General features: G+C 52.1%; 1 protein-coding gene across 1 annotated transcript in view; it reads right to left on the bottom strand.

The window, feature by feature from the left end:
* Window positions 1-21,738, bottom strand: part of SH3BP4 (SH3 domain binding protein 4) — a 32,447-nt gene that overhangs the window by 9,763 nt on the left and 946 nt on the right. The window lies entirely within an intron of this gene.

Below are 21,738 nucleotides of genomic sequence, written 5' to 3'. Positions count from 1 at the left end.
GTCCCTGCTCACATATTACAGGTACAGACAGTTACAGGTGAGGGGTCCCTGCTCACATATTACATGTACAGACAGTTACAGGTGAGGGGGTCCCTGCTCACATATTACAGGTACAGACAGTTACAGGTGAGGGGGGTCCCTGCTCATATATTACAGGTACAGACTGTTACAGGTGAGGGGTCCCTGCTCACATATTCCAGGTACAGACAGTTACAGGTGAGGGGTCCCTGCTCACATATTACAGGGACAGGCAGTTACAGGTGAGGGGGGTCCCTGCTCACATATTACAGGGACAGACAGTTACAGGTGAGAGGTCCCTGCTCACATATTACAGGGACAGACTGTTACAGGTGAGGGGGGTCCCTGCTCACATATTACAGGGACAGACAGTTACAGGTGAGGGGTCCCTGCTCATATATTACAGGTACAGACTGTTACAGGTGAGGGGTCCCTGCTCACATATTACAGGTACTGTACAGACAGTTACAGGTGAGGGGTCCCTGCTCACATATTACAGGTACAGACAGTTACAGGTGAGGAGTCCCTGCTCACATATTCCAGGTACAGACAGTTACAGGTGAGAGGTCCCTGCTCACATATTACAGGGACAGACTGTTACAGGTGAGGGGGGTCCCTGCTCACATATTACAGGGACAGACAGTTACAGGTGAGGGGATCCTGCTCATATATTACAGGTACAGACTGTTACAGGTGAGGGGTCCCTGCTCACATATTACAGGTACAGACAGTTACAGGTGAGGGGTCCCTGCTCATATATTACAGGTACAGACTGTTACAGGTGAGGGGTCCCTGCTCACATATTACAGGGACAGACAGTTACAGGTGAGGGGTCCCTGCTCATATATTACAGGTACAGACTGTTACAGGTGAGGGGTCCCTGCTCACATATTACAGGTACAGACAGTTACAGGTGAGGGGATCCCTGCTCATATATTACAGGTACAGACTGTTATAGGTGAGGGGGGTCCCTGGTCACATATTACAGGTACAGAGAGTTACAGGTGAGGGGGGTCCCTGCTCATATATTACAGGTACAGACAGTTACAGGTGAGGGGTCCCTGCTCACACATTACAGTTACAGACAGTTACAGGTGAGGGGTCCTGCTCACATATTACAGGTACAGACAGTTACAGGTGAGGGGTCCCTGCTCACATATTACAGGGACAGACAGTTACAGGTGAGGGGTCCTGCTCACATATTACAGGTACAGACAGTTACAGGTGAGGGGTCCCTGCTCACATATTACAGGTACAGACAGTTACAGGTGAGGGGGGTCCCTGCTCACATATTACAGGTACAGACAGTTACAGGTGAGGGGTCCCTGCTCACATATTACAGGGACAGACAGTTACAGGTGAGGGGTCCCTGCTCACACATTACAGTTACAGACAGTTACAGGTGAGGGGTCCTGCTCACATATTACAGGTACAGACAGTTACAGGTGAGGGGTCCCTGCTCACATATTACAGGGACAGACAGTTACAGGTGAGGGGTCCCTGCTCACATATTACAGGTACAGACAGTTACAGGTGAGGGGTCCTGCTCACATATTACAGGTACAGACAGTTACAGATGAGGGGGTCCTGCTCACATATTACAGGTACAGACAGTTACAGGTGAGGGGTCCCTGCTCACATATTACAGGTGCAGACAGTTACAGGTGAGGGGTCCCTGCTCACATATTACAGGGACAGACAGTTACAGGTGAGGGGTCCCTGCTCACATATTACAGGTACAGACAGTTACAGGTGAGGGGTCCCTGCTCACATATTACAGGTACAGACAGTTACAGGTGAGGAGTCCCTGCTCACATATTACAGGTACAGACAGTTACAGGTGAGGGGTCCCTGCTCACATATTACAGGTACAGACAGTTACAGGTGAGGGGTCCCTGCTCACATATTACAGTTACAGACAGTTACAGGTGAGAGGTCCCTGCTCACATATTACAGGTACAGACAGTTACAGGTGAGGGGTCCCTGCTCACATATTACAGGTACAGACAGTTACAGGTGAGGGGGCCCTGCTCACATATTACAGGTACAGACAGTTACAGGTGAGGGGTCCCTGCTCATATATTACAGGTACAGACTGTTACAGGTGAGGGGTCCCTGCTCACATATTACAGGGACAGACAGTTACAGGTGAGGGGTCCCTGCTCATATATTACAGGTACAGACTGTTACAGGTGAGGGGTCCCTGCTCACATATTACAGGTACAGACAGTTACAGGTGAGGGGATCCCTGCTCATATATTACAGGTACAGACTGTTATAGGTGAGGGGGGTCCCTGGTCACATATTACAGGTACAGAGAGTTACAGGTGAGGGGGGTCCCTGCTCATATATTACAGGTACAGACAGTTACAGGTGAGGGGTCCCTGCTCACACATTACAGTTACAGACAGTTACAGGTGAGGGGTCCTGCTCACATATTACAGGTACAGACAGTTACAGGTGAGGGGTCCCTGCTCACATATTACAGGGACAGACAGTTACAGGTGAGGGGTCCTGCTCACATATTACAGGTACAGACAGTTACAGGTGAGGGGTCCCTGCTCACATATTACAGGTACAGACAGTTACAGGTGAGGGGGGTCCCTGCTCACATATTACAGGTACAGACAGTTACAGGTGAGGGGTCCCTGCTCACATATTACAGGGACAGACAGTTACAGGTGAGGGGTCCCTGCTCACACATTACAGTTACAGACAGTTACAGGTGAGGGGTCCTGCTCACATATTACAGGTACAGACAGTTACAGGTGAGGGGTCCCTGCTCACATATTACAGGGACAGACAGTTACAGGTGAGGGGTCCCTGCTCACATATTACAGGTACAGACAGTTACAGGTGAGGGGTCCTGCTCACATATTACAGGTACAGACAGTTACAGGTGAGGGGGTCCTGCTCACATATTACAGGTACAGACAGTTACAGGTGAGGGGTCCCTGCTCACATATTACAGGTGCAGACAGTTACAGGTGAGGGGTCCCTGCTCACATATTACAGGGACAGACAGTTACAGGTGAGGGGTCCCTGCTCACATATTACAGGTACAGACAGTTACAGGTGAGGGGTCCCTGCTCACATATTACAGGTACAGACAGTTACAGGTGAGGGGTCCCTGCTCACATATTACAGGTACAGACAGTTACAGGTGAGGGGTCCCTGCTCACATATTACAGGTACAGACAGTTACAGGTGAGGGGTCCCTGCTCACATATTACAGTTACAGACAGTTACAGGTGAGAGGTCCCTGCTCACATATTACAGGTACAGACAGTTACAGGTGAGGGGTCCCTGCTCACATATTACAGGTACAGACAGTTACAGGTGAGGGGGCCCTGCTCACATATTACAGGTACAGACAGTTACAGGTGAGGGGTCCTGCTCACATATTACAGGTACAGACAGATACAGGTGAGGGGTTCCCTGCTCAGATATTACAGGTACAGACAGTTACAGGTGAGGGGGGTCCCTGCTCACATATTACAGGTACAGACAGTTACAGGTGAGGGGTTCCCTGATCACATATTACAGGCACAGACAGCTACAGGTGAGGGGTCCCTGCTCACATATTACAGGTACAGACAGTTACAGGTGAGAGGTCCCTGCTCACATATTACAGGTACAGACAGTTACAGGTGAGGGGTCCCTGCTCAGACACGAGTCACAGGTGAGGGGTACCTGCACGCCTATATTACAGGGACAGTCACAGGTGAGGGGTACCTGCACACATATTACAGGTACAGACAGTTACAGGTGAGGGGTCCTGCTCACATATTACAGGTACAGACAGTTACAGGTGAGGGGTCCCTGCTCACATATTACAGGTACAGACAGTTACAGGTGAGGGGTCCCTGCTCACATATTACAGGTACAGACAGTTACAGGTGAGGGGGCCCTGCTCACATATTACAGGTACAGACAGTTACAGGTGAGGGGTCCCTGCGCACATATTACAGGCACAGACAGTTACAGGTGAGGGGTCCCTGCTCACATATTACAGGTACAGACAGTTACAGGTGAGGGGTCCCTGCTCACATATTACAGGCACAGACAGTTACAGGTGAGGGGTCCCTGCTCACATATTACAGGTACAGACAGTTACAGGTGAGGGGTCCCTGCTCACATATTACAGGTACAGACAGTTACAGGTGAGAGGTCCCTGCTCACATATTACAGGTACAGACAGTTACAGGTGAGGGGTCCCTGCTCACATATTACAGGTACAGACAGTTACAGGTGAGGGTTCCCTGCTCACATATTACAGGTACAGACAGTTACAGGTGAGAGGTCCCTGCTCGCATATTACAGGTACAGACAGTTACAGGTGAGAGGTCCCTGCTCACATATTACAGGTACAGACAGTTACAGGTGAGGGGTCCCTGCTCACATATTACAGGTACAGACAGTTACAGGTGAGAGGTCCCATCTCACATATTACAGGTACAGACAGTTACAGGTGAGGGGTCCCTGCTCACATATTACAGGTACAGACAGTTACAGGTGAGAGGTCCCTGCTCACATATTACAGGCACAGACAGTTACAGGTGAGGGGTCCCTGCTCACATATTACAGGTACAGACAGTTACAGGTGAGGGGTCCCTGCTCACATATTACAGGTACAGACAGTTACAGGTGAGAGGTCCCTGCTCACATATTACAGGTACAGACAGTTACAGGTGAGGGGTCCCTGCTCACATATTACAGGTACAGACAGTTACAGGTGAGAGGTCCCTGCTCACATATTACAGGCACAGACAGTTACATGTGAGGGGTCCCTGCTCACATATTACAGGTACAGACAGTTACAGGTGAGGGGTCCCTGCTCACATATTACAGGTACAGACAGTTACAGGTGAGGGGGTCCCTGCTCACATATTACAGGTACAGACAGTTACAGGTGAGAGGTCCCTGCTCACATATTACAGGTACAGACAGTTACAGGTGAGGGGTCCCTGCTCACATATTACAGGTACAGACAGTTACAGGTGAGAGGTCCCTGCTCACATATTACAGGTACAGACAGTTACAGGTGAGGGGTCCCTGCTCACATATTACAGGTACAGACAGTTACAGGTGAGAGGTCCCATCTCACATATTACAGGTACAGACAGTTACAGGTGAGGGGTCCCTGCTCACATATTACAGGTACAGACAGTTACAGGTGAGAGGTCCCTGCTCACATATTACAGGCACAGACAGTTACAGGTGAGGGGTCCCTGCTCACATATTACAGGTACAGACAGTTACAGGTGAGGGGTCCCTGCTCACATATTACAGGTACAGACAGTTACAGGTGAGAGGTCCCTGCTCACATATTACAGGTACAGACAGTTACAGGTGAGGGGTCCCTGCTCACATATTACAGGTACAGACAGTTACAGGTGAGAGGTCCCTGCTCACATATTACAGGCACAGACAGTTACATGTGAGGGGTCCCTGCTCACATATTACAGGTACAGACAGTTACAGGTGAGGGGTCCCTGCTCACATATTACAGGTACAGACAGTTACAGGTGAGGGGGTCCCTGCTCACATATTACAGGTACAGACAGTTACAGGTGAGAGGTCCCTGCTCACATATTACAGGTACAGACAGTTACAGGTGAGGGGTCCCTGCTCACATATTACAGGTACAGACAGTTACAGGTGAGGGGTCCCTGCTCACATATTACAGGTACAGACAGTTACAGGTGAGGGGATCCTGCTCACATATTACAGGTACAGACAGTTACAGGTGAGGAGTCCCTGCTCACATATTACAGGTACAGACAGTTACAGGTGAGGGGTCCCTGCTCACATATTACAGGCACAGACAGTTACAGGTGAGGGGTCCCTGCTCACATATTACAGGTACAGACAGTTACAGGTGAGGGGGGTCCCTACTCACATATTACAAAAGTAGGGTGTTCGTGGCCTCTAACAAGATCCAGTGCCTTGCACATGTCTCTGGTAGTGCAGGAGTTAACAGGCCGGGCAGGTGAGAATTTCCCACCACACGCCTCTAACAGGGGAGATGTTATCCCCCTCCCTCTGGCGTCGGCACCAGTCCCTCCCCCCCCCCCCCCCCCAGAATGAGGCTCCTGTAATAGGAACAATTATTAACCTCGTCATTGCCAGGGGGTTGAAGAGCACCCTCTTTCGAGGCACCGAATAGGGTAAGAGAAACGCAGTGCTTCCCGGTCCCTCGTTAGTACAGCTCGTCTCCCTGTAACGCTCATATAATCTTGACGAGTTTATTGCCTACTCAAATCACCGATGGATATCGAATATAATCTTTTCTTATCTTTATAAACTCCTGGCAAAGCCGAATCTTTATACAACCTGTGCACCCAGACACGGCGACCTGTCCCATCCTCAGACAGGGTGTGAATGCAATAGCTCAGGGGTGGCCAATGCCAGTACTCAAGGGCCACCAACAGGTCAGGTTTTCTGGCCATCCCTGCTTCAGCACAGATGGCTCAAGCAGTGGCGCAGTCATGTTGACTGGGCCACTGATTGAGCCACCTGTGCTGAAGCAGGGATATCCTGAAAACCGTTCTGGCCCTTGAAGACTTGGGAGTTGCCCACCTGTGCAATAGCTGACCAGAAGAGCTTGCAATCTCGATGGGATAAGCACTAAAAGGCACCGGAGTGCTTCCCATATAGACCAACATGTTATATCGGAGAAGCAGCTTCCCCAAGCCAAATCCTTTTCTGATACTCACAAGTGGAAATCCTATGGTCCAATGCTCCTAGGTACCAGGTTCAGAAAGGTCCAGTCTGGTTCCGTCACACTCTGCACCTAACCCGACTGAATCAATGGGATCCTGCCCCAAAAAGCAGGCTGGTTATATAGCGCCAGAGGAGGAGGAGGAGACATGGCACATTAGAACGGCACGTAGCATTTTTGCGTCATCTTTCGCGGCTTTCCGTGTGCGCGTCAAACGAGGTGCGAGCTTGAGTAACCCTGCGCGATTCAGACGTGCGAGAAAGGTAAGTAGCGCTAGATGCTTCCTGAGATCCGACACATTCCAGGTGCCAAAAACACGGCAAGATGAATTCAGAGACACCCTGCCAGGTGCTAACCAGGTCATTATTACACCCAGGCTGAGGAGAGTCGCCTCTTACTTAACCCGTTGCACCTCCCCTGAAGATGCTGTGATAGTACAGGAGTTAGGGTACCACTATTTCCAAAGCCTTTCTCCTTTTCTGTTTTAAAGGCATAAATGTTGTAGAAAGGTTTCAGAATGACGGACACACACACACACACACACACACACACACACACACACACACACTTTTGGGAGAATAAGTGCAGTGTAAGAATAACAGAGCACAGGGGACCCCCACCCCTGTCTCGCACCTGGGGTCCAGAGAGACGTCACAGCCCGAGATATCCCAGCCCTCCCCCCACCACCAACATGACAAGGACTGCAGAGTCTGAGCAGGGACAATGAAGCCATTAAGATTTGCAGTAATTTGGGCACAAATGAGGGCTACTCAGGGCTAACACACCCACTTTAAACAAACCAAAACCAGCAAATGCAAATCCCCGGAGGGCAGTTACAATGAGGGTCGGATGGACGCCCAGCAGGGACAATAAAGGGACAATGAGGACCGCACACAGGCACCCTGAAACAAGAGTTTCAGGAAACCGCAGGACCAGATCCAACTGCAAGGAGCAAGAACACATTATCGGTGTATGTGTATGAGTCACATCCACGGGTCTCACACCGGTCCCTAAATCTGCCTCGCCCCATAATCACACAGCAGGCAGTGCTGCCGTCAAGGGTAAAGCCCCCTGACCATCACGGGCTGTACTAGGGCCGGGAGAGAGACCTTCAAGAGCTGGAGTAAAACGCAAGAGGGAAGATGTAGGAATCACGGCAGGCGCTGCGTCTCGATAGGCAGGGTTGTGTAACATTTCCAGGGCGGCTGTGAAAGTGATCCCGGTTATTTCAGTCACACAACTTGTGAAAAGAGACAGACACACACAGAGACACAGCGAGCGACAGACACAGAGACACAGCGAGCGACAGACACAGAGACACAGAGACACAGCGAGCGACAGACACAGAGACACAGAGACACAGCGAGCGACAGACACAGAGACACAGAGACAGAGCGAGCGACAGACACAGAGACACAGAGAGCGACACAGCGAGCGACAGACACAGAGACACAGCGAGCGACACAGACACAGCGAGCGACACAGACACAGCGAGCGACAGACACAGAGACACAGCGAGCGACAGACACAGAGACACAGCGAGCGACAGACACAGAGACACAGCGAGCGACAGACACAGAGACACAGCGAGCGACAGACACAGAGACACAGCGAGCGACAGACACAGAGACACAGCGAGCGACAGACACAGAGACACAGCGAGCGACAGACACAGAGACACAGCGAGCGACAGACACAGAGACACAGCGAGCGACAGACACAGAGACACAGCGAGCGACAGACACAGAGACACAGCGAGCGACAGACACAGAGACACAGCGAGCGACAGACACAGAGACACAGCGAGCGACAGACACAGACACAGAGAAACAGAGAGACAGAGACAGAGCGACAAACACAGAAACAGAGACAGCGAGCGACAGACAGAGAGACACAGCGAGCGACAGAGAGAGACAGCGAGCGACAGAGAGAGACAGCGAGCGACAGAGAGAGACAGCGAGCGACAGACAGAGACACAGAGAGACACACACACAGAGACACAGCGAGCGAGAGACACAGAGACACAAATAACGACAGAGACACAGCGAGCGACACAGTGAAACAGAGAGACAGACACGCAGAGAGAGACAGAGAGAGAGACACGCAGAGACTGACAGAGAGAGAGACACGCAGAGACTGACAGAGAGAGAGACACGCAGAGACTGACAGAGAGAGAGACACGCAGAGACTGACAGAGAGAGAGACACGCAGAGACTGACAGAGAGAGAGACACGCAGAGACTGACAGAGAGAGAGACACGCAGAGACTGACAGAGAGAGAGACACGCAGAGACTGACAGAGAGAGAGACACGCAGAGACTGACAGAGAGAGAGACACGCAGAGACTGACAGAGAGAGAGACACGCAGAGACTGACAGAGAGAGAGACACGCAGAGACTGACAGAGAGAGAGACACGCAGAGACTGACAGAGAGAGAGACACGCAGAGACTGACAGAGAGAGACACACGCAGAGACTGACAGAGAGAGACACACGCAGAGACTGACAGAGAGAGACACACACAGAGACTGACAGAGAGAGGCACACAGGCACACAGGCACACAGACACACAGACACACGATTTGTTGGAGAGTTCTTACCATCTTTACCTAATCTCTTTATTGATAAGAATGTTGATACACTGTTGCATTTACAGGGAGATTGTTAAACCAGTTTGATTTTCTTTTATTTGTCTTGTGTAAACCAATTTCGCTGCCATTACTAAATCAGATGAAAAGGAAGAATTAGAATTACCGGAAGACATTTTTTTCTACTGTTAAATTATTGTTTATTTTAAATTAAAAAAACAGGACATGTGCAGGGGGGCAAGATACAAACATTATCTGACAGGATGTACCATGTTAGCTGTCTAACATTATAGGAGTTAAATGCAGGATTGCCAGGCTACTCGTCCCACCCCCCCTAATTCAGACACCGCATAAAGCTAAGATTGTGGAGTGGACCTTCAAGGTTTCCATTTTATAGGCTTGGTTGTATTATGTACAGCACTGCACACACTGCCAGATAACCTCTTTCTTTGCTGTGTATCAGCTGATCTCCCAGACGCCAGTCACAGGCCGGTGGTTCCCATGGCGGAGAGATCACAGGGCTTGCCAGCTGCCCCCCCCCAGGGCCTGTCAGTAAATGAGGCCAGCGCAGGTCTAGCTGCAACACCACTGCTGGCCTCAGCCCATCACAAGAAGGACACGCTGTCCTCATGGTGACGACCTTGGGGGGGGGACCCAGAGTGTACTTCAAACATATGCAGACAGGTAAAGGTGTCACAGACACAGGCAAAAATCGGCAGAGAGAGAGAAAAGAGCTAAAGAGAGCGAGCGGGAAAGAGAGCGAGCGGGAAAGAGAGCGAGCGGGAAAGAGAGCGAGCGCAAGAGAGAAAGAGAGTGCGAGAATAAGCAAAACACTATGTTGCAATGTTCCCCAGACATTCCGGTGACGCAGACAACGAGCACCTCCAGGTGACACGTGACATCTCTGTGCGCACTGTGTCCTGTATACACGTCACTCGCTGGATTTGCCTCCAGGCAACATTTTATAAACCACATTCTGACCTTTATCTGTGCTGGCTCCACCTGTGCCCAATCTCCCACCGCTGCCCCCTGTGCCCAATCTCCCGCCTGTACCACCCACCGCTGCCCCCTGTGCCCAATCTTCCATCTGTGCCTCCCACCGCTGCCCCAATCTCCCATATGTGCCTCCAACCGCTGCCCCCTGTGCCCAATCTCCCATCTGTGCCTCCCACCGCTGCCCCCTGTGCCCCAATCTCCCATCTGTGCCTCCCACCGCTGCCCCCTGTGCCCAATCTCCCGTCTGTGCCTCCCACCGCTGCCCAATCTCCCGTCTGTGCCTCCCACCGCTGCCCCCTGTGCCCCAATCTCCCATCTGTGCCTCCCACCGCTGCCCCCTGTGCCCCAATCTCCCATCTGTGCCTCCCACCGCTGCCCCCTGTGCCCAATCTCCCATCTGTGCCTCCCACCGCTGCCCCCTGTGCCCCAATCTCCCATCTGTGCCTCCCACCGCTGCCCCCTGTGCCCCAATCTCCCATCTGTGCCTCCCACCGCTGCCCCCTGTGCCCCAATCTCCCATCTGTGCCTCCCACCGCTGCCCCGTGCCCCAATCTCCCATCTGTGCCTCCCACCGCTGCCCCCTGTGCCCCAATCTCCCATCTGTGCCTCCCACCGCTGCCCCGTGCCCCAATCTCCCGCCTGTGCCTCCCACCGCTGCCCCCTGTGCCCCAATCTCCCGCCTGTGCCTCCCACCGCTGCCCCCTGTGCCCAATCTCCCATCTGTGCCTCCCACCGCTGCTCCCTGTGCCCCAATCTCCCGTCTGTGCCTCCCACCGCTGCCCCAATCTCCCATCTGTGCCTCCCACCGCTGCCCCCTGTGCCCCAATCTCCCGTCTGTACCTCCCACCGCTGCCCCGTGCCCCAATCTCACACCTGTACCTCCCACCGCTGCCGCCATCTCCCGTCTGTACCTCCCACCGCTGCCTCCTCCTGTGCTCCAATCTCCCGTCTGTACCTCCCACCGCTGCCTCCTCCTGTGCCCCAATCTCCCGTCTGTACCTCCCACCGCTGCCCCGTGCCCCAATCTCACACCTGTACCTCCCACCGCTGCCGCCATCTCCCGTCTGTACCTCCCACCGCTGCCTCCTCCTGTGCTCCAATCTCCCGTCTGTACCTCCCACCGCTGCCTCCTCCTGTGCCCCAATCTCCCGTCTGTACCTCCCACCGCTGCCTCCTCCTGTGCCCCAATCTCCCGTCTGTACCTCCCACCGCTGCCTCTTCCTGTGCCCCAATCTCCCGTCTGTACCTCCCACCGCTGCCTCCTCCTGTGCCCCAATCTCCCGTCTGTACCTCCCACCGCTGCCTCTTCCTGTGCCCCAATCTCCCGCCTGTGCCTCCCACCGCTGCCTCCTCCTGTGCCTCGCACCGCTGCCTCCTCCTGTGCCTCGCACCGCTGCCTCCTCCTGTGCCTCGCACCGCTGCCGCCTCCTGTGCCTCGCACCGCTGCCTCCTCCTGTGCCTCGCACCGCTGCCTCCTCCTGTGCCTCCCTCCTGTGCCCCTCCTTAGTAGCCGTGCAGCCACTGCTCCCTTCCTGTTTATTCTGACACAATAGCACACAGCTATAAATACTCATTCGTTTGGGCAAACTGGGCCTGGATGTAAAGTGTAAACCCTCCTCCCACAATCCCCCCCCCCCCACCCCGGGGGGTCTCGTGTGAAACGCCTTTCTTGTGAGATACGGGAACACCCCCAGAGCTCAGGAGAGAAGACGCCAGGGTCTGCACCTCAGCTGTGGCTGCATGACACATACACACACACACACACACACACACACACACACACACACACACACACACACACACACACACACACACACACACACACAGTCAACTCCAGTCCTTATGGGCCACCAACAGGCCAGGTTTTCCAGATATCCCTGCTTCAGCACAGGTGGTGCAGTCATCCCCTGTGAGCAGCACCAAAAAGGGTTACACACAACAAGAACCTGCGTGAACCTCTTCCTCCTGCGCCAGATCCTCCCCTCCAGGACTTCAAGGGTTAAAAAGGGGCATTCCTCAGATTGTTCGGTAACCGCTGAAATGTGCAGCGCATCGAAAGTAACACTGCAGAGAGGGCCAAGGCCCCCCAGCCCAACCCCCCCCCCCATATCCCTCAACCCCAAAACACACAGCAGCGCTGTACAAGAACATGCTATTAATATTATTATTAAGCAGCCTGTATATACACATTTATATAGTATTATTATTATTATTATTATTATGCAGCAGCAGCCTGTATATACATTTATATATTATTATTATTATGCAGCCTGTATATACATTTATATAGTGGAAAACTTGGCAATGTGTAGGTTGAACTTGATGAACGCGTCTTTTTTTTCAACCTCATCAACTATGTGACCTGGATTTCTTAGCCGTGAATCACGTCTTGTTTTCTTGTTTAGTGCGGTGAGATATCGGCTGTCATACCCGCCCGGGTCCCGGGAAACGCACTCTCGGATAAGTACCGCGCTCCGGTTTTACCTAGTGCTGGCATGGGGACCACTGGCTAAGAGGCAACAAGGAGAAGACGATGGGTGGGGTGGCTGGAGAGCAAAGGTTTCCCAAAACAGCCCCAACACAAAAGAGATGAGGTCAAGATTGTAAAAACCCCTCCAAAAGGATTACATTTCAAAGGGAACCTTATGGCCCATATCTACTAAGCAGCCTTCTTCTGGCACTGGAAGACACACTACAGGCCATAGACGAATAGGATATAGGGAGTCTTCCAACAGCGGTCCGGTGACAGAAGGCTGCTTAGTATATAAGGCCCTGTATGTTTAAAAAATAAAAGTGGAATTGTTGTTCTGTTCACTCAGTAGGCGTAGGCACAGTAAGGGTTAATGGGTGACCCAGGACGTCAACAAAGCCCAAGCAGGTGACATTAGCGTCACTCTGATCCTATTATTAGGTGCAGCAAATGTCTCAGGCAGGGGGGGGGGGGGAGAAAGTGGCAGACAGGACTCTCTCCATCCTCAATTTAGGGGTGTGCCCCTCCCTGAATACAGCACTCTAATAAGGGCGCTGTGACCAGGCAGACAGGGGCTGTCACCCCATGGGCTACAGTCACCTCCTGGACTGAAAGGGACAAAGTGTCACATCCTGAACTTAAAGAAAATAATAATAATGAACACAAAACAGGACCCCCCCACCCCCCCACCCCCCCACCCCAAACGCACAACAAAATGTAACTGCAGAGAACAATTTATACTACACTGCCAGGTCACCATGTGCACAATTACTGTGGCAGAAGATACAAGACACAATTACACATAGTGCACACACACACAAACACACACCACAAGATGACAAAGATCCACCAACCATTAGACACATCCATACAATCCCAAGCTGCATGCTTAGCCAGGCAAAAGCACACCAACACATTTATAGTGTCCAGGTGTGTCTGTGTACACACACACCACAAAGATCAGTGTGTCACTGCATTGTGTGTGAACCCTCTCTGCAGCCGAGAACGTCAGTGTGTGTGTGTGTGTGTGTGTGTGTCACTTGTACACACACAGCCTCCCTGCTCCACTCAGGACCTGATGCTCTGCACATTGCTGCAGCTCCTATAAATAGACAGAGCAGCAGCTGCTGCTGCCTCTCACCTGCCCTGCACCTCTCCTGCACCCCCAGCCCCCCACATCAGCTCAGACAGGGGAGGATCCCGGCTTCCAGACCCCTGAACAATACAGGCTGGTGTGTCGACAATGTACTCAGTGCTTCACTATGCAAGATAAACACACAGGGCTAACTGCCCCAGAAATGAAGCCAGTCGTAAACCTACCCTGCTCCTAAACAACTGTCTGCCCTGCAGAGCTTGCAATCTAACGTAGGCCGAGGTGCAGGACCACAAACGTACCCTCTAGTTGGGCATAGTGGGTAACAGTGAAAGGCCACTCACTGCGCCCAGTGTGAAAAACAAAAAGTTCATGGGGGGGTGGGGGGGGGGGGGGGGGGGGGAAGGAGACTATGAATGTAATTTTAAATAGCGAATCAGGGATTGAATCTTTAAAAAGGTCTCTCGATCAACACCCTCTACATGTCTCAATCCTGCTGCTGTTAGTGACCCCACCACAGACAGGACACAGGGACACAGGGACAAGCACACACACACAGGCTGGCAGAGGAGCAGGGGGGGGGGGGGGGGGGGGGGCATACAAAGGGTTAATCCACAGCAGAAGCAGGGAGCAGATCCAGGATCTGGGAGGGGGCAGAGATCTCCTTAATCCGCTCGGCAGCCGGCCATTAAAAGGGAGCCCCCGTCACTGCAACTGCTACTAACCCTCGCAGTACTGGGTAGAAAGAGATGACACCTCGCCGGCACTGCAGAGGTTAAACAGGATCTAATCCCCATGTTCTCACTGCGGCAGCCCAATCTCGATGGAGCACTGAAGCCCCTATGAAAAGCTGCATCAAAATCCCTCTTCTGTTGGGCACTTTTAAGATGGCCGACTCCGCAAAATACTTTTCTTTGCGCCAGGTTCTTAGCCTCTCGCAACCACATTTGTGACTAGAAGGGCTGTTATATAGTGGCCGCGCGTGCAGCACTTATAATTGGCTGTGGTTAGTCAGCCCAAGTCCCCGCTGGCGCTGACCGCGCTCATGCTTGAGCGGTGACGTCACCAGCTCTCCAAGCATGAGCGCCGGGTGTCCACGCTATTTCGGAAGCGCACAAGGGGGGGGGGGCATTGTGAGCAAATTGAGCGCGCTCGAAAGTTTAAAAAAAAAATGTTGTTTACCCAAGCGTCAAGCGTCAGTGAGCGTGTGTGCCAGCGCATGTGCATGCGCACAGCATGAGCGTGGATGAGCGTGTGTGCCAGCGCATGCGCACAGCATGAGCGTGGATGAGCGTGTGTGTCAGCGCATGAGCGTGGATGTGACAATCCACATTGACATAGGCCCGTAATATAGTGTGTGCGGCTGTGCGAAAGCGCGTGCCGCACACTTCGTGTGTATGCTGGGAGCGACACAGTGAGGGTGTGTGGGTGTGTGTCAAAGTTGCACAATAAAAATATTTTTTATTTATTCAACATTTTTTTAACACACACACAGAGAAGTAAGGGGGGGTAGAGTGAGAAGAAAGGGGGGGAGGGGGAGAGAGAGAGAAGAAAGGGGGAGGGGGAGAGAGAGAGAAGAAAGGGGGGAGGGGGAGAGAGAGAGGAGAAAGGGGGGAGGGAGAGAGGAGAAAGGGGGAGGGAGAGAGAAGAAAGGGGGAGAGAGAGAGAGAGAAGAAAGGGGGGGAGAGAGAGAAGAAAGGGGGGGAGAGAGAAGAAAGGGGGGGGAGAGAGAGAGAGAAGAAAGGGGGGAGAGAGAGAGAGAGAAGAAAGGGGGGGAGAGAGAGAAGAAAGGGGGGGAGAGAGAAGAAAGGGGGGGAGAGAGAGAGAGAAGAAAGGGGGGGAGAGAGAGAAGAAAGGGGGGAGAGAGAGAGAGAAGAAGGGGGGGAGAGAGAGAGAAGAAAGGGGGGGGAGAGAGAGAGAAGAAAGGGAGGGAGAGAGAGAGAGAGAAAGGGGGGGAGAGAGAGAGAGAAGAATGGGGGGAGAGAGAGAGAGAAGAAAGGGGGGAGGAGAGAGAGAGAAGAAAGGGGGGGAGAGAGAGAGAGAAGAAAGGGGGGGAGAGAGAGAGAGAAGAAAGGGGGGGAGAGAGAGAGAGAAGAAAGGGGGGGAGAGAGAGAGAGAAGAAAGGGGGGGAGAGAGAGAGAGAAGAAAGGGGGGGGAGAGAGAGAGAGAAGAAAGGGGGGAGAGAGAGAGAGAAGAAAGGGGGGAGAGAGAGAGAGAAGAAAGGGGGGAGAGAGAGAGAGAAGAAAGGGGGGGCGAGAGAGAGAGAAGAAAGGGGGGGAGAGAGAGAGAGAAGAAAGGGGGGAGAGAGAGAGAGAGAAGAAAGGGGGGAGAGAGAGAGAGAAGAAAGGGGGGGAGAGAGAGAGAGAAGAAAGGGGGGGAGAGAGAGAGAAGAAAGGGGGGAGAGAGAGAGAAGAAAGGGGGGGAGAGAGAGAAGAAAGGGGGGGAGAGAGAGAGAAGAAAGGGGGGAGAGAGAGAAGAAAGGGGGGGAGAGAGAGAGAAGAAAGGGGGGAGAGAGAGAGAAGAAAGGGGGGGGGAAGAGAGAAGAAAGGGGGGGGAGAGAGAGAGAAGAAAGGGGGGGGGAGAGAGAGAAGGGGGGAGAGAGAGAAGAAAGGGGGGGAGAGAGAAGAAAGGGGGGGGGAGAGAGAAGAAGGGGGGGAGAGAGAGAAGAAAGGGGGGGGAGAGAGAGAAGAAAGAGGGGGAGAGAGAGAAGAAAGAGGGGGAGAGAGAGAAGAAAGGGGGGGAGAGAGAAGAAAGGGGGGAGAGAGAAGAAAGGGGGGAGAGAGAGAAGAAAGGGGGGGAGAGAGAGATGAAAGGGGGGAGAGAGAGATGAAGGGGGGGGGAGAGAGAGAAGAAAGGGGGGGAGAGAGAGAAGAAAGGGGGGAGAGAGAGAGAAAGGGGGGGGGAGAGAGAAGAAAGAGGGGGAGAGAGAGAAGAAAGGGGGGAGAGAGAAGAAAGGGGGGAGAGAGAAGAAAGGGGGGAGAGAGAAGAAAGGGGGGGAGAGAGAGATGAAAGGGGGGAGAGAGAGATGAAGGGGGGGGAGAGAGAGAAGAAAGGTGGGGAGAGAGAGAAGAAAGGGGGGGAGAGAGAGAAGAAAGGGGGGGGAGAGAGAGAAAGGGGGGGAGAGAGAAGAAAGGGAGGGGGGGCGAGTCTGGACAGCCATGAAAAGGTCTCGTTACATAACATGATCTAAATGCAGACGCTGGATGGAGAAGAGCTTTAATGACAGGGCGGGAGGAGGGCGAAAAAGGGAATTATTGCGTGTGTGCGACAGTAGGATTGTGACATTAACCCACTCAGAGCCAGCGGCAGCACACTGGCCAAGGCTGACCTCTTCCTGTCTGTGAGAAACACCTCGGGGGGGTGGGAGGGCAGGGAGTGAGGGGGGCAGGAGAGGAAATGCCAGCGCGGGAGGGAATTCTATGTGCTGGGAAAGAAAAAGGGAGGCGGGGAGGGGACCGGTTTGGACCCGGTCAGCTGCATGAGAGAGACTCCACAGCCACAGAGAATCACGAGAAGAAGGCCGCCGAGACCCGATCCTCCGGGATCTGTTCCTCTCCTGCCATGTATAAAAACAGGAGAGCTAAACGCCAGCCCCCCCAATAGGTCAGATTTTCAGGATAGTCCTGCTTCAGCACAGGTGGCTCAATCAGTCCCTGCTTCAGCACACGTGGTTGAATCAGAGGCTCAGTCTTTGACTGAGTCTAAGCCACCAGTGCTGAAGCTGGGATATCTTGAAAACCTGACCTGTTAGGGAGGGGGGGGGGGGGGCTCAAGGACTGTAGTGGAGCACCCCTGGTATAAAGCGATGGAACAGCTTAAAAGTGACCGAATGCCAACAAGCTTCTCACTTAGATTGTAAGCTCTTTCGGTCAGGACCGCCCTCCTGCTTTGTTATCATAAACTTGCTGCTTTTATCCCCCCCCCCCCCTCCCCATGTGTTGTCATTGTGTAAAGCGCTGCGCTGCATAAATAACATTTAACATTGTCCAGGCATCTCCCCCAGAGAGCGGCAGCCTGCGAAGGGCAGCATGACTGCAGAAAGCACAAGAACACAAGCCGGCTGTGTGGAGAAGGTGAATGCTGGCATGAAGCAGGCGAGACTGGTGGTTTGGGAAGGATACCTTCACCTCTTCAAACATACAGGCCCCTCCTGCGGCCCCTCGCCTGCGAGACACACACACACACACACACACACACACACACACACACACACACACACACACCGTTGTTAAAGTGCGGTGGTACATGGCAGAAGTATGGTATATAACTCCATTTAAAAACCATGGTCCCAATCTTTGCCGCGCCCCCCCCCCCAAATGTTTAACATGTACTGATTGCTTTTTTGTCAAGCACAGAGCCACTACTGCTTCTAAGATGCTTGGACCACTGACAGGTGCCCCCCACCCCTCCCCCGACGTGGGAGCGGGCTCAGGCAGTTGCCCCACCCTCTTGCCCCCGACATGGGCGAGCGCTCCAGGCGGTTGCCCCACCATCTTTCCCCCCGACATGGGAGAGCGCTCCAGGCAGTTGCCCCACCCTCTTGCCCCCCGACATGGGAGAGCGCTCCAGGCAGTTGCCCCACCCTCTTGCCCCCCGACATGGGAGAGCGCTCCAGGCAGTTGCCCCACCCTCTTGCCCCCCGACGTGGGAGCGCGCTCCTGTTACAGGTGTTTTGGTTCACATGTAACCTCCCCGTGGGACAGGCGAGACGTGGCAGAAACTGTTTATTTAAACAAGAGCGTGCGGCGGGAGATAAAAGAATCTGGTTTAGCTGTGTGGTTCGAAACAAGTGGAAAATGTGTAGCCGTGTGGTGAAGGTGCCGATCTCTGAAATGGGCGACTGTATTCTACCAGGGCAGGTGTTACGTCTGCCTGTGCTTACTCATTGCACTGTACACAGCTGGACATACAGTGCCTGGGGCGGATACACAAGATCCGCACTACATGAAAACAGCTTCTCTACGGATGCCGGCGTTTTAACCCTTTCAGTGTCACGGTTGTCAGTATTTTGCTGTACAGTGTGTGTGTGGTCTGGTGGTGTGTGTGTGTGGTGTGGTGTGGTAGATACTGTACATGAAGAGAAAAGCAAGATAGAGATCAGCGAGGGAGTGCGGCAGGGAGACTCCATGTTAAAGCTTTTTCACAGCCCATACTTGAATTGTTCAAGATATTAGATTGGGGGGGGGGGGGGAATTTGTGGGGGTAAGAAATTAAAATAAATGGTGAATATTTGAGTCACCTACAGTACGGTTTGCAGATGACTTTGTTATTTTTGCCACAAGCCCCAGGGAGACGTCCAGCAACAAATTGGAGAACTTGCTGAGCAGGTAAGAAGGTGGCCTCCGTATGTGTCTCAGCAGAATCAAAGTGATGCTCAACAAACGTATCATCCTGAAAAGATTTAAATAAATGGAAAAGAAGAAGAGAAGAAGAAGAAGAAGAAGAGAAGAAGAAGAAGAAGAAGAAGAAGAAGAAGAAGAAGAAGAAGAAGAAGAGAAGAAGATGAAGAAGAAGAGAGAAGAGAAGAAGAAGAAAGAAGAGAAGAAGAAGAAGAAGAAGAAGAGAAGAAGAAGAAGAAGAAGAAGAAGAAGAAGAAGAAGAAAAGAAGAAGAAGAAGAAAGAAGAAAAGGAAGAAGAAGAAGAAAGAAGAAGAAAAAAAAAAGAAGAAGAAGAAGAAGAAGAAGAAGAAGAAGAAGAAGAAGAAGAAGAAGAAGAAGAAGAAGAAGAAGAAGAAGAAGGAAGAAGAGAAGAAGAAGAAGAAGAAGAAGAAGAAGAAGAAGAAGAAGAAGAAGAAGAAGAAGAAGAAGAAGAAGAAGAAGAAGAAGAAGAAGAAGAAGAAGAAGAAAAGAAGAGAAGAGAAGAAGAAGAAGAAGAAGAAGAAGAAGAGAAGAAGAAGAAGAGAAGAAGAAGAAGAAGAAGAAGAAGAAGAGAAGGCTGTGTCTACCTGGCCGGCAAATAACAATGGATGGGAATCTTTGAATGAAATCAATAGGAGAAGGAAAGATAAGACGCAGAAACAAGACCATATTTCAATGGAAACCTGTACTGTGGCTCAAGGGGACTGTTTTCCCATCTGTGTATTCTTCCGTGCTCACGTAATAGATGTGAAACCTGGAACCCTAAAAGCGAAGATAATTCAGAAGCTTCAGACAACGCAAAGAAGTATGGAGAGATGCATGCTGGGGTATTACCAGAAGAGAGGAAAAAGAATGAATGGGTTTTGAAACCAAACAAAAAAAGTCTGACATCACAAGGGTGAAGAAATTAAAAATGGCGGTGGCCGGACACATAGCAAGAAAAAGACCAAGATTGCACAAAGATGGTGCTCGCTGGATTCCATGAGAGATTAAAAAACCATGGCGACCAAAAAGTAAGATGGGAGGATAAAATCAGAAAATGGTGTTGGAACGGACGTGGAGAAGAGTCTTGCAACCGCAGTATCTGAGAGATCATTGGGGGTGGCCTCATCCAGCAGTGGTCAACAAGGGATGATGATGGATGTGGGGGTGGTATGTGTGTGTGTGTGTGTATGTATGTGGTATGTGTGTAGGTGTGTAGGTGTGTGTAGGTGTGTGTGTAGGTGTGTGTGTAGGTGTATGTGTAGGTGTATGTGTAGGTGTGTGTAGGTGTGTGTAGGTGTGGTGCACTTCAGGAGCCTTCCAGCAGCTAAGACCTTAAGAGTGAATTAGCTCGTACAAACCCTCCTGCGAGCCTTGCCACATACATTATCAGTTAGCTTTTCCATTTAGATTGTAAGCTCTGTGGGACAGCGATCGCCTTTTCCTCATGTTGAGGCTCTTACTCCCATTATGGGTTGCGGCCCATGCTGTTGTTGTGCCCGTAACACTATGGTCATGGGACGGTGCTATACAGATGTTAGATATACACACACATTTACCGTGCTGCAGGGCCTGGGAAAGACATTTCCATGGTTACCACGCCTGCTGGCCTAACATCCGCTCCCTCTTCCCCCTCGTCTGCTTTGTGCGCTCATATACACACACAAAACCACACAGCAACCGAGCACAGGGGTGCTAAAATGCAGGATTGTGGTAAGAAGAATCACAGACAGCCATCTTTAATCTGAGCCACAAAAAAAAAAAATACTTAACCCTTTCTCTGCTAGAGGGGTCCACAATATACTGCAGAGCCCCGGTGTTTAGAGCACTTACACGTTCAGCTGCAGTGCACGATTCCAGGTCCCTCTGGCAGTGAAACAGTTAAATACTCTTTCCGTGTCCCGCAGCGCGGTGGGGAATTAGCTTCCCTGCGTGCAATAAAAATAACTTCAATACATTAATTAACCTCAACGGCTCAGGAGAAAAGCAGAGAGGTAATTGGGCAAGTGCCAGCAGACATGCTACATCAGGGGAGGCTAACGCTAGTCCTTCAGGGCTACCAAACAGGTCAAGTTTTCAGGTTATCCCCGCTTCAGCACAGGTGGCTCAATCTGAAGACTGAGCCACTGACTGAGCCGTCTGTGCTGAAGCAGGGATAGCCTGAAAACCCGACTTGGTAGTGGCCCTGGAGGACTGGAGTGGCGATAGCCACCTGTGCTGAAGCAGGATAGCCTGAAAAACCGGACCTGGTGGTGGCCCTCGAGGACTGGAGTTGGCTGCCCCTGCGGCTACGTTATTACGGCATGTGGTTGGGGGTGACATACCCAGCAGCTCAGAGGGCTCCTGGTAGCGAGGGGGGGTTAAGTAACAAATCTATTCAGCAGAGCCCACAGGGACCCGCCACTCCATGCCGGAAATGAAGTTGCACAGCACAGGGCTTAGTCTCTATCCCCGAAACCTGGCAAAGCCCAGAGAGAGAGAGAGAGAGAGAGAGACACACACTACAAAGGAG

Source organism: Ascaphus truei, chromosome 7 (genome assembly GCF_040206685.1).
Source record: "Ascaphus truei isolate aAscTru1 chromosome 7, aAscTru1.hap1, whole genome shotgun sequence".
Lineage (NCBI taxonomy): Eukaryota > Metazoa > Chordata > Amphibia > Anura > Ascaphidae > Ascaphus > Ascaphus truei.
Note: the sequence above shows the minus strand (reverse complement) of the source record. Positions and strands in the feature narration are given on the sequence as shown.